Source organism: Nicotiana attenuata, chromosome 1 (genome assembly GCF_001879085.1).
Source record: "Nicotiana attenuata strain UT chromosome 1, NIATTr2, whole genome shotgun sequence".
NCBI lineage: Eukaryota > Viridiplantae > Streptophyta > Magnoliopsida > Solanales > Solanaceae > Nicotiana > Nicotiana attenuata.
In genome coordinates, this window is record NC_031989.1 from 26,747,777 (window position 1) to 26,762,582 (window position 14,806).

Sequence of the window (14,806 nt, forward strand, 5' to 3'; positions counted from 1 at the left end):
CTAGAATCTCATATGACACCATCAATGCGCCGACAAGCTACAACTCAAATATGACACATAAGGAAAAAAATGAACTCTGGAAAAGAACTATCCAGCCCGCGTAACGAATAAAATGGCTGAACCGATGCTATCAACCCTTCCCAGAGAATGAGAAGTAAAACACACAAGAACAGATATAGGGAACTGTACTCAATATCTCACTGTTGCGGCGTGCCACCTGATCTACACTTGATGCCGTTGCGGCGTGCAACTCGATCTAAACATGATACCGTTGCAGTGTACAACCCGATCAAACAACATACCCGTGGCGGCGTGCCACCCGATCCACACATGACAATAAATAAGGAAACACCAATCAAGCCAAAATGCTTATACCTACAAAATACCTGAATTTTGACCACAAGCACACGAAGTGCATAATACAATCCCTGGGGAGACGGTTAGCGCCATACACTACAAAATGCAAGCACGACTAAGGTGCAATAAATAGCCTGCATCTCGAGAGTCATCTTACTCTAACAACACAACAAGCTACACGGGACCTCAATACGTATGCGAATAATCAAGCCGTCTCACAACGTTGGCACAATAGAGTATTACATGGAATAGCTGACGACGAGAATAACATCCGACACTCGAGGACTCCTCCATAAGCAACACTATGCTGAATGAACACATCTGATCTGATGTAGAGCACACACCCACATTAGACCCACCAACGGACCTCAAGCCGATTCTGATTGTACCGTACTAGCATAGTAACCTTTCAAGGATCCACAATAACCTTTTTCCATGACACATAAGAACAACCATCAAATCAGGAACAAACTCACACAGTCCACCGCCCAAGGAATTGAACGCCTTACAGGCATAAACTCTCACATTTATGATAGTACCAAAAATCTCCATACTTGGTTTCAATCCTTAACAAATAATTGACTGACATGCCACACTTATAAAAATTTCCCCGTAGGATACGCTCCCGCGCCTTCTGCACTAGGTAGCAGAGTCTGCACCTCCATACCACCAACAATGCTAATGCTATAAAGCAAATCGAGAATCCGCATATGAGTACACAAAGCCTCTTACATAGGACACCGTTCTTAGGTGACACTAAAGAAAATACCATCTTACTTTGAACATCTGAACTCTTTCCTGCTCATCCGTGCTCATGAAATTCTTGTCAACAACGAACCGCAAACTTGATACTCAACTTCCAAAGTCCCATGTCGCTCATTGAACCTATCATGCCGCTATGCGAGAATACAAGAATTCATCATAACCCCTGAACTACTAGTAGAATAAGCACTTCATTGGCTAGAAACCTTTCACCTTGCTCCTTTCAGAAGAACCAATGCAACTCACAACTGAATTCCAAAACCGCGGAAATACAAACCTTAAATCGCAATCTAAACTGCTATGACTCTCCCGGAATCCATTTACACCAAAAGTCCATTATAATCAAATACCTCAAAATCAATCAATTTACAGTGGTCGTCAAGCCCACACGTACAACCACAAACCACATGTATAACTTCACGCTGAAGGAACTGATCACTACCATAATCATGCTGATTCAATCATGACTAACAGACCCAACTTATTTCAGTTTACTCTTGACTATCTTTAAAAATAATAATAGCTCTATTCGAAACATAAAGTAACCCAACAACACTTATCCCGAGTGACCCAATTCACGTGACCACCACATCGTCTCAATACCCATGAACCATCTCATACCCTCCTTATGCACACAATATCACCTCCAACTGGTACACCCATTGTGAAACGCCTTCCGTGAATCCGAAACTGTTTCTCTTATTTTTTCAATACTGCCCCGCAGACCCGATGATAACATAGAAAATTCCCCATGTATTCTTCACACTCTGCTATAAAATCCCGATATCCAGCCACATAATGAACTCACTGGAACCACTGTTGAGAGTCACCCACTCTGACTTGGTCCCGAATATAAGCCAAACTCTAGTGCGCTGTCAACACATGAACACTCCCAAAGAAGCAACCAGATGAATTATTTCTTTCCTTGTACATCACATCTACCTGAAGCATAAACTCTGAGTCTTCCCAAAAATCCTTTGCTCGAATTACCCCTGACGTTTCTTTTCTTAGCCATAACGATCCACCAATGCACATAACCAGAAGTCGGACAAGTAGACAACCACGCGATCCAAAGATAGACGGTGGGCTCCCCCGCTTAACCTTAAACTACAATCACATAAATCTGGAACCCATAAAGATTCCTCCTTCTCAATTACCATGATCTGGCACCGTCAACCCATCAAATTCTCGCAATCCCATGTTAAACTTTGCATAAAACATTTCGAACCATCAGCCACAATCACACATTCGACCTCCTGCTGGGTAGTAAGTAGAACTCTTTGTAGAAACTTCATCAAAATCATGCAACCGATGACCTGCTCACAGGAGATAACCCACTTGTGGAATTCCATACCGATATCTTCCAACAACGCTGCACTGGGTACAACTACCACGAAATCAATAAGCCCTCCTAATCCCGTGCTCATCCACTAGCTGTACAAGTCCGTTCATTCCCCATTGACATCAACTAAAAGTGCGACAATATATCCCGAACTCGAAGTCATGTTGCATCCCATCGATAATAAAGTTTTTTTCACACCCCCCTTCATTTCAAGTAAACTCCTTTCTGCCCTATTCAATATTCCTTGGTATAGTAGCCACCATCCCAAATACAATTCGTGGACCTAGTCACTTTTCCACCATGATTCCCAAATCGCTCTAAACTTTCTTCAAACAAGTGACTCCCTACCACAGAATCCATATGCTACTCTGCTACTCCCTTTTCGGTTAAAACATCTTCTTTAAGAAACTTCTCGACCTCTGCTTTTCATACTTGACCTGCTAGTAATTCAACCTCCACGAGACACCTCCCGCCATGCCCTTCCTCATACTTCGCTGCCCAAATATTGCCCCAAATCAATTGCATTCATGTAGCACCTGAACAAATGGGTTGCTAGAAACTCTAATCCTCCTAGAAGATCATCCTTCTCGAGCCATCGACATTAGAAATACCAATTTGATTCTAAACAGCTACACACTGCTATCTCTGACAACCGCTTCTCAGGCACCATTTCGCAGCACCTTGCCCCGTAGTCTAATCAAAGAAGACAATAACATCGACAAACCTTAATACATTCAAACAAGGACAATGACACCACATCACAAATGAAAATTCAACCACGCTCGAAAATACCAAGCCTCGTTACTCCGCCAACCCAATCCTGAACATTCATAGTCCGATTGCCTTTCCTTTGCTGGAAATAAACACTGAACCTCTAAATCATGCGCCGAGAAATCCCCATTTCAAGTCATTTACTGCATTGACACATAAACAAACACCCTACCATTACACCAACACTGTGTGATAACAACGCATTGACATTATAATAATTTGTGCATAGCCTTCAAACCATAGGAAATACAGATACTGGGCTGAAATGACAGAACACCAATTCGCAAGGCGACGATAATAGCCTGCCTGAATATGTGGGGAGAAGCGTTCTGCACCATATTCGCAGTACCACTACAACTCCTTGATGTCCAATTGATAACAAGCGCCCCACGTCGCATAAGATTTAGTAGGAAAGAAATAAAGGCATAAGCCTCAAAGGAATTAAATCGCACGACGAGGAATTAAGATAGGAAGTGCTCCAAACAGCCCTGTAGCCTCTCGAAGATAGGTGCAAACATCTCCGTACTGATCCGCAAGACTCTACTAAACTTGCTCATGACTCGTGAGACCTATGTGAACCTAACACTCTGATACCAAGCTGTCACGACCTAAAATCCAATCTCGATTATGATGGTGCCTAATGCCGCCGTCAGACAAGCCAATGGTGATTTATCAATTTATTTACTTATTTTATTATTTTAACAATCATAGATTTTAATAAGACAACATTTGTAAGTTATAGGAGAAGTGAAAGGCGATAACAATATACGAAACTGTAAGCAACAACTAGTATAACCCCAAAACCCGGTGTCACAAGTGAATGAGCATTTTTATAAGGAGTACAACAATAATACAACATCTGTCTAGAATGTAAATAAATAGGATAAAAATAAATAGTACAATGGGGACTCAATGGACTGCGGTGCATAGCCTGAATTTGCAGTTCACATAAAGTCTCCTCAACAAATGCGCCTACATGCCAAGATGATCACCAAATGACCTGTCAAATCCTGCACATTTAGTGCAGAAGTGCAGCATGAGTATGTAAATCAACGTATACCCAGTAAGTATCTAGCCTAAACCTGGAGAATTAGTGACAAGGGGTCGACATCGACGCTTACTAGAGGTCCAAATAAGTAAATCATAATTCATAACAGGTATGAAGTGCGCAACAATAGTGGAGTAAATGTCAAATATCATAATGTTCCAATTATTCCTTTTTAAAGCATAAATTTCCTGATCTTGTACTTCACCTTAATATCCCAGAAAATGCCAAGTGTCAATACCAAATAAATAAGAAATACCATAAAATGCCGGGCAACATTAGAAGGTTTATCTTGTGAATATTCGAACTACTAGCGATAATGCACGATTCTGCCAAGGTCGTTCGGCCCGATCAAGAATAATGTGTACACTCCCGAGGGACGTGCAGAACGGTCTATAGATGCATCTATATACTGTTGAGGTGTTCGGCCTGCTCCACAAGAAAAGGAAGGAAGTTACTGAATCACGAGACACATGCTCACAATACAATACATGAGCACAATATATAGGGGAGGTGCTGTCCGTTTCATCGTAAAATAGGTTGTGGTCGATATATAATAGTTATGACGCTTGAATGATAACTACAGTATCGTTTCTCTTATTGTAGACTAAGGAGTCGTGAAAATTGCATAGCTTGAGATTGGGGCAGTATATACAAGGTATGTTAAGGCTCTTCCTTCATTCTTTTGGCATGATCTATAGTGAAATGAACGTAAACGATACGCTATTTCATAATGAATCTACTCCTAGCAACTAAGGTTGTCCATGTTGTTCTTTCCTTACAAAGTTATTCCAAGAAAGTATGTATGATCCTTGAGTCCTAGTGAAGTTCATATTGATGGTATGATGTGCATAATGTTAATCGATGGTGCAATAACCTTATGTCACTCCAAAAGGTTTAGAACGTGACCCCATGAGTCAGGCATGCATTATATACGTATCTACTTTACTCTACCGAGCCGCGCTATAGTCGGCCGGGTATGGCACCTATTGTGCAACCACTGATCAGTTGGGTTTACCGAGCTCCACGTGGCTGGGTACGTTTTTACCGAGTCCTCTTTGAGGCCGGGTATGATATGATGATGATGATTCCCACAGAGGCGTATGTTTTTAAAAGTTTATGTATCTATATGTATTATGCATTTCATGTCAGTAGCTCCCAGAGGCACTCAGATGTTACAGGTTCTATCTCCTCTATCTCTCTTTACATTACTGTTCTTATTTATGCTTTCCTGCCTTACATACTCGGTACTTTATTCGTACTGACGTCCCTTTTGCCTGGGGACGCTGCGTTTCATGCCCGCAGGTCCCGATAGACAGGTTGACATTCCTCCTAGTAGGCTATCAGCTCAGCGAAGGTATTGGTGTACTCCACTTGCTCCGGAGTTGCCTATTTGGTCAGTATGCTTTGGAGATGTATTGATTGGTATGGCGGGGCCCTATCCCGACCTTTATGATTTTATGTACTCTTAGAGGCTTGTAGACAGATGTCAGGTGTATGGATACTTGTATGGCCTTGTCGGCCTATGTTTTGAGTTTACAAATGGTCATGTTGGCCTTATAGGCCCGTATGTCACATGTATAAGTTTGTATATCATGTTGGGTCATCATACGTTAAGTATTCCCTTAGGTTTTCTAGCTCATTTACCCATGATAGTATGATAAGAATGATATGTTACGTAGGTACTCGGTTGAGTAAGGCACCGGGTGCCCGTCGCGGCCCTTCGGTTTGGGTCGTGACAACAATGATCGTGGATGGTATGCCCGTTACATTGCTGTGCATACGGTTGATTTACTTGGTGAAACAAATAATCCCTTCCCTGAGAAGTGGAATTTTGCACGTAAGTTTTTTTTTTTTTTTTTTTTTTTTTGACCGTACCTATTTTTGAGAATTTCGATTCTTTTTCTGACTTCGTCTCTTTTTGGTTTTTTGTAGCAACCATGGGAGATGTGGAACCTGTTCCCAACTTTCGTGATTGGGTAGATTCAATTTTGAAGATTTCTCCTAAGGAGCAAAGAACTTGGAAATCAATTTCTGCCTTACATGGCTGGAATGTTAAAACGCATGGTATCGCCTTTTTTACACACTTTTCTTTTTGCACATTAAGTATTTTTTTTCCTTAATGTTGATTGTGTATCCTTCTTTTAATCAGGATTTGGTAACAAAGGAATGACAGCTGATGTTGTTACGACCATTCGCATGTCTGGTAATGTTGCACTTGACTTGGACAAGGCTCGAACCTTGCTTCAAAAAAGGAAAGCTATAGGAGAAGGTTCCAAGAATGAGGAAGAGGGAGGTACCTTGTTAATAGCCAGGCCACGAATTAGGAGACGAGTCATTAATGATGATGAAATTGAAGATACTCCTGCTCAAACTTCGACCACCGAGCCTGTTTTGATTCCTTCAGATGAGGACACCGTGCCAAGAGACACGAATGAATCAACTCAGCATCTCTTTGATAGTGGTTTTGAGAGTGGCGAGCTCGGACCTGTTTTTGATGAAGTTCCTCTTTCTTCATTCGCACCCACTTCCTCCATTCCTTTGCCAACCGTAAGTGTTTCCTTGTCAGCATTGACTACTTCTGTTCTTTCACCAGTTTTGACTGCTCCTACATCCATTCTTATGTCTACTTCTACCGTTCCTGCTTCAACTCCCACGACTCCTGTGGTGTTTACCTTTTCTACTACTCCCCCTTCCGCTGTTCCATCTTCATTTGTTCCACATGTAGAAGTAAGTTCTAGCAATAGAATCATGACTATGAGGAGTGTCACACTCGAAATCCCTGCTAATCAAAGCCTCTTAAGAAAATCTGGGAGAGCTGATACTTGGCTCGAACCTCTTATTGGAGAAATCGAAAAGAATAAGATGCAAAGCCATAGTTGTTNTTCTAGCTCATTTACCCATGATAGTAAGATAAGAAAGATATGTTACGTAGGTACTCGGTTGAGTAAGGCACCGGGTGCCCGTCGCGGCCCTTCGGTTTGGGTCGTGACATATTCGAACTTGTAAGACCCCTAAAAAGGCATACCCTCGATATAGATGCCAAAGCTACTTCACTCGGGGACTAAAAGGCTACGGCCAAATGCGATGACTACAGTCACAAGGCTGTACCAGCCAAACTAACGCGACTCGGGGGCGCCCGACCGTCATTATAAAACTCACAGGCCTTCAAATTACTTCGAAAATACTTCAAAAAGAACCGGTTAATCAAGTTACCCTCAACATAAGCAAAAGAGCTTCGATCACATCAGCTCCAAACAATAAAAAGGCTTCGAAACAATTCAGCCATCGAGTGAAACCTCCCGAGGTGCTCAACCATCGTCACATAACGACTCGCAATCGAGGTTCTTATCAAACCGTCGAAGAGTCGGACGGACACAAAAAACTTCAACGAGGGAAAAATAAGCCTATACTAGAGGTCGTACTGACCCTACGCGTAAGAGCCACTGTCGCCAGCTTAAACTAAAGGTCGTACCGACCATACGCGTAAGAGCCACTATTGCCAGCTTAAACTAAAGGTCGTACCGACCTAACGCGTAAAAGCCATAGTCGCCAGCTTAAATTAAGGTCGTACCAACCTTACGCGTAAGAGCCACTGTCTCCAGCTTAAACTAAAGGTCGTATTGACCCAACGCGTAAGAGCCACTATGGCCAACTTAAACTAAAGGTCGTATCGACCCAACGCGTAAGAGCCTCTATCTCCAGCTTAAACTAAAGGTCGTACCGACCTTACGCGTAAGAGCCATTGTCGCCAGCTTAAGCTAAAGGTCATACCGACACAACGCATAAGAGCCACTGTTGCCAGCTTAACTAAAGGTCGTACCGACCCAACGCGTAAGAGCCACTGCCGCCAGCTTAAACTAAAGGTCGTACCGACCCAATGCGTAAGAGCCACTGTCGCCAGCTTAAAATTCAAAAACTTAAGTGTTACACCCCGTGTTATCGTATGTAAGAGTACGTCATAAGTCAATTAATGTGAGCTCAGAAAGGGAATCATCTTTTAAAAGTTTACAAAGTTAGTTCATCATGTTAATGTGGAGGTTACAAATATTTAAGATCATTAGTACCAAGTAGCAAGAGGGTTTGAAGGCTTAGAAGCTAAACGAATTGAAGAAAATAAGTTTCGTCGAAAGTCGACAAGTTGGAATATTTTACCATGTACTTTTGGGGTGATACTAGGGTTATTAACATTATAAGGAGATTATATTATGAGTTATTTTATTCGTACGATAGTTGGTGTTATGTTTTGAAGTCAAGCGAGTTGTGGAACAAAAGTTGGAAAAGGTCATCACAAGTTCCATTTATAATATGCTGAAATTTAGGTCAAATGTAGATGCACTTTTCTCCCAATATACTTGGAATCAATGGATGATCTACATATCAAATTGAAGATCTACGAGTCTAGTTTCCAACGCATTAAATCGTTTGTCGATACGATATTGAAGTAGAGACATATTTGGATTTTTGCGAGACAGTGCAGACTGGTAGGTGACAAGTAGGTGCATCACCTACTTGCCAAAATGAGAGGACTTAATTAAAAGCCCCAAAGTCGGCCAAGAGGGGTCTTTTAAGGGAGTACAAACTGAGTTATTTCACCTGTATTTCAGACCAAGAAAACCTAATTGAACCCCTGCAACTCCTCCCCCAAAATCCCACACAAACCCTAGGGTATTCCGGGTGTTACGACGCGATTCTAGTGCTGAAAAGTCCGGACNCCTCCATTCCTATGCTTACTTCTACCATTCCTGCTTCAACTCCCACGACTCCTGCGGTGTTCACCTTTTCTACTACTCCCCCTTCCGCTGTTCCATCTTCATCCATCCCACATGTAGAAGCAAGTTCTAGCAATAGAAGCATGACTATGAGAAGTGTCACACTCGAAATCCCTGCTAATCAAAGCCTTTTAAGAAAATCTGGGAGAGCTGACACTTGGCTCGAACCTCTTATTGGAGAAATCGAAAAGAATAAGATGCAAAGCCATAGTTGTTACACTTTGATGAATGACATAGCTCATTCAACTTTGAAGGTAATTTTCTTAACTTTGAATGCTTTCCTTCTTTTTCTTTTTAAGTTCTCACTTCTATGCTTTATAACCGTAGGCTAATCTTATTGGAACTGAGCTGATGGGACGAGTCTCTACATTGGAGAAAAAGGAGCGAGAGTCTACAAAGGCTCTATCTGAAGCTAGGAAAATAGCTGAAGATGCCTTATTTGAAGCAGCAAACTGGAAAGAACAATTTGAGAGTGCCCAAGTGACTATAGAGGAATTGCAAGAGAACAAGGCTCACTTGGAGCAACAAAATCGTGGCTTAACTTCTGAGTTGGAATGCTTCTTGGGGTCAGAGTAAAAGGGATAAAGAACTTCTGGAATGCTCTCTATCTAAAGCCAATGAGGAGATTAAAGAACTTAAGGCACTCATGGAGAAGAAAGAAGAATACGCAAGGGAGTTAGCTCAAAACTTAACTCATGCTCAAAATGACTTAAGGATTTCTTCTGACAAAATTCGTGCCTTGGAAAGTTCCCATGCCTCTCTTGAAGCTTCCTTAGATTCTCACTTAGCCGAGCACCAAATAATGAAAAATGACCTTGCTATGTGGGAAGAAGAATATAAGGCTTTGGAGAAAGAATATAATGCTCTTGAAGAAAATTTCAACATAGACGTGAGTTGGGCTTTTCTAAATTCTCGACGTGATGCTTTGATGGAGGCTACACAAGAAAACTTTGACTTGCAATCTGAGTTGGCCAAAGTCATAGACACTATCGAAAAAGGTCAACAACCTGCTGATACTCCTTCTCCAGCACTTGGAAATATTGACACCCCCTCTCCAGCACTTGAAGCTCCTGGAACAGAAGAGTGTTTGAACTCCGAAGCAGTCACTGAGGTACTTGAAGTTATAACTCCAGCTTCCGAAGTTGAAACTTCTATGACACAGTCTATGGAAATTGAAGTTCCTGTGACTGTTACTTCCCACGTTGATGTTATCTCTCCAAGCTCAACTGAAATCGCTTCTATTGCTGTTTCGTCAGAAGTTGTAACCGCACCTGTTATTGCTTCAGAAAGTGATGTTACAACTTTTAATGATTGTTAATGTTATCCCTTGGCAATTTTGAAGGGATCTTTTGGTGAAGTCCCCAGTTACCATAATGGGGCACTTGTAAGATAAATATTTTGGTGACTAAGTTTTTCCTCAGTCTTTTTATGTTAAGAAGTTTTATGAGTACTTCTTTATATTCTATTCTTGCCTTCTTACTTATTTAGGACTTATGGAATAGCTTAGCACTTTTATCCTTTGAAAATGCTTTATGATTCTTCTCATGGAATATCAATATGAGATTTATAAAAGAGGGCCCTTTTACTTTATAGACACTTAATGAAGAAGACGTCTCAACTTCACATGTTTTGTATGCTACAACTTCGACAAGTTTTTATTTATGAACTTGAACAAGCATTTACATGTATTAAAGTACATCTATAACTTTCTCGCAACTGTTTTCCTTGTAACAGATTTATATAAAAGAAGAACAATAGACACGAGGTTTTTCTTTATAACCTGTTTTAGTACATAGTGCCGACCCCATCCTTAGGAAGGGTTTGAGAGGCGACTTTATTGCTCCCATGGTAAAAAATACTATGATGTATGCTTATGCTTGGATTACATAAACTCTGCTCGACACTTGTCTCTTGATTTGCGCACCTATTTTCCGCACGTATCCGTTCTGTGTTTATTGTACAGCCCCCAAGTGTTTGAGCTGTGAAATATGAAGCCTCAAGCACTTGTTTTTTTTTCCTCTTAACTTGGTCCTTTTCCTGAAACAGAAAAATTTGCGGGACTCGGAGGTTCGATTAGAGATGAAGACTACCTAACCCGTGTATTTTTCCATCAGATTAATTGTAACCCTGGGCTGGGAATTTAAGAATATTCCCTTTTGCCGTACAGGTCGTGACTCATCATTTGGCACGAGTTAGGGTTTTTGCCTAGCATCTAAAATCGTTAGTAAAATTGTTAATAATTAAAAAATATTTAACATAGAGATACCTGACCGTGGATACTTTTCTCAAAAATAGTATCTTTTTAGATGGACAGCATTCCAATGTGAGGGTAATAGCTTGCCATCCATTGTCTCCAACTCGTATGCTCCTTTTCCCGCAATGTTACGAACTCTGTAAGGTCCTTCCCATGTTGGACTCAGCTTTCCTGAATTAGCAGTACGTGTAGATTGGAACACCTTTTTAAGCACGAAGTCCCCAATTTTGAAGAATCTGAGGCGTGCTTTCCTGTTATAGTATCGTTCCATTACTTGCTTTTGTGCCGCCATTCTTATTAGTGCAGTTTCTCTTCTTCCTTCTAACAAATCAAGATTCACCCGCATCTCTACATCATTTGATTCCTCCGATGCTTGAATGTACCGTGTGCTTGGTTCTCCTATCTCTACTGGAATCAAAGCCTCCGCACCATAAACCATTGAAAATGGGGTTTCTCCCGTGCTTGTTTTTGGCGTTGTACGATAAGCCCATAATACTCCAGGTAATATTTCAGGCCAATTACCTTTCGAATCTTGCAATCTTTTCTTCAAGTTGTTAATGATAACCTTATTCGTGGACTCAGCTTGTCCATTTCCCACTGAATGATATGGTGTAGATGTTATTCTTTTAATCTGCCAACTTTCGAAAAATTCTGTGATTTGGGTCCCTATGAATTGTGGTCCATTATCACAAACGATTTCCCTTGGTACTCCAAAACGACATATTATGTTTCTCCAAATGAAGTCTTTAACTTCTTTCTCCCGCACCTGTTTAAAAGCTCCTGCTTCTACCCATTTAGTGAAGTAATCTGTAAGCACAAGTAGAAATTTTACCTGACCTTTTGCTAAGGACCTACAATATCCATTCCCTACTTCATAAAGGGCCACGGGGCAATGACAGGATGGAGTAACTCAGCTGGTCTATGTATATTATTGCCGTATCTTTGACATTTATCACATTTAGACACGAAATCATTAGCTTCTTCTTCCATCTTGGGCCAATAATATCCTGCTCGAATCAATGTTTTCACCAGGGACCTCCCACCAGCGTGACTTCCGTAATGTCCTTCATGTACTTCCCTCATCACATATTCTGTTTGAGAAGGTCCGAGACACCTTGCTAACGGGCCACCAAACATCTTTCGATAAAGATTCCCTTGATGTAAATAATAACGGGCAGCTTTTTCTGCGAAGTGCATGAGCTTTTGCTTTGTCCATAGGTACGGTACCATGCTGTAAAAAAGCAATAATTTCATTTCTCCAATCCCATGTTAAATGATTAAAATTTACCTTATTCTTATCAGGTTCGAGGACAGAATGAAACAGATGTACGATTGAAGTATTTGAATCATTTGCCACGTCTGCTGCAGACGCGAGATTAGATAATGCATCTGCTTCTGCATTCTCGTCTCTTGGGATCTGCATTACCTTCCAGGTTTGGAATTGTGTTATTAATTCCCGTACTTTTTCCAGATATTCTTGCATTCGAGTTTCCCTGGCTGTAAAAGTCCCCAGTATTTGATTATAATCTGGGTTATGCCAAGTTCGCGTGCCAGTTCTAAACCTGCAATTACAGCCTCATACTCTGCTTCATTGTTAGTTATAGAATGACATTTTATAGCTTGTCTAATAGTTTCACCTGTAGGAGGTACGAGAACTATCCCTAGGCCTGCACCTTTTACATTAGAAGAACCATCAGCGAATAAAATCCAAGTCCCCGGGTTTGCACCATTAAAAACTTGTAACTCTTTTTCTGCTTCTGAATGCATTCCCTGACTAAAATCAGCTATGAAATCGGCTAATACTTGAGATTTTATTGCAGTTCTAGATTGATAACTGATTTCATATTCGCTTAACTCTATGGCCCATTTTGCTAACCTTCCCGACAACTCATGTTTATGCAAAATGCTTCGTAATGGAAAAGCAGTAACCACAACAATGGGATGGGACTGGAAATAAGGTCTCAATTTTCTAGATGCCATGATCAAAGCTAAAGCTAACTTTTCTAGTTGCGGGTATCGTGTTTCAGCATCTAACAGAGATTTACTTACATAATAAATAGGAGATTGTTTACCTTGGTCCTCTCGAACTAAGACAGCACTTACCGCAACTTCTGATACAGCCAAATAAATGAGCAACTTTTCACCCTCCTTCGGTTTTGCTAGCAGCGGCGGGTTTGACAAATAAGCTTTCAAATTTCTGAGAGCCAGCTGACAATCTTCGTTCCATTCAAAATGATCTTGTTTTTTGAGTGCTGCGAAAAATTTAAAGCACTTCTCCGAAGATTTGGAAATAAACCTCCCCAAAGCCGCAATTCTTCCTGTTAATCTTTGAACCTCTTTCTTACTTGTTAGGATATCAGGAATTTCTTCTATTGCTTTGATCTGTGAAGGATTCACTTCAATGCCACGGTTAGAAACGAGAAAACCCAAAAATTTACCTGAGGCAACTCCAAATGCACATTTTTCTGGGTTGAGTTTCATATTAAATTTTTGCAAAATTCCAAATGTAACAGATAAATGAGAAATATGATCATTAGAATGCTGGGTCTTGACGAGCATATCGTCTATATATACCTCCATAGTTTTTCCTAAATGTTCTTGGAACATTTTAGTGACCAACCTTTGATAGGTTGCTCCAGCATTCTTGAGACCAAAGGGCATTACTTTATAACAGTAAGTCCCCCTGTCTGTGATGAAAGAAGTTTTGTTTTCATCACCGGGGTCCATTTTTATTTGGTTGTACCCCGAATATGCATCTAAGAAACTTAAAAGTTCATGCCCTGCAGTTGCATCAATTAACTGATCTATATGAGGTAGAGGGAAGGAATCTTTTAGACAGGCTTTGTTAAGATCGGTATAATCTACACGAACCCGCCAGTTACCGTTTTTCTTAGGTACGACGACCGTATTAGCCAACCAATCGGGGTACTTTACCTCACGTATTGACCCAATTTTTAATAGCTTTTGGACCTCCTCTTGAATCACCTGGTTTTTGAAAGCTCCTTGCTTTCTTTTCTTTTGTTTTACGGGTGTGCAAGATGGGTCTTCATTTAGTTTGTGAGTCATTACATCCGGTGGTATTCCTGTCATATCAGCATGGGACCAAGCAAAACAATCCACGTTAGCTTTTAAGAATTCAATTAACATACTTCGCGTATCTGAGCTTAAGTTGGCTCCCACATAAACCTTTCGTTCAGGCCATTGTTCAAATAGTATCACAGGCTCGAGCTCCTCAATTGTTGTTTTGATGTTTTCATTCTCTTCAGGCTCTTGAATCATGTCAGGTCTCAAGTCTATATCTGTCTTTCCTCGTGCCGTTGTGGTTTGGTCTATGTCTTCTTCAACTTTATTTACAGCATTCGTATCTGTTACCATATTAATACTCCTAGCTGTATGTTGTTCCCCTCGAATTTGACAGATTCCCCATGGTGATGGGAATTTTATTACTTGATGTAGAGTTGACGGGTACAGCGTCCATATCATGAATCCACGGTCTCCCCATG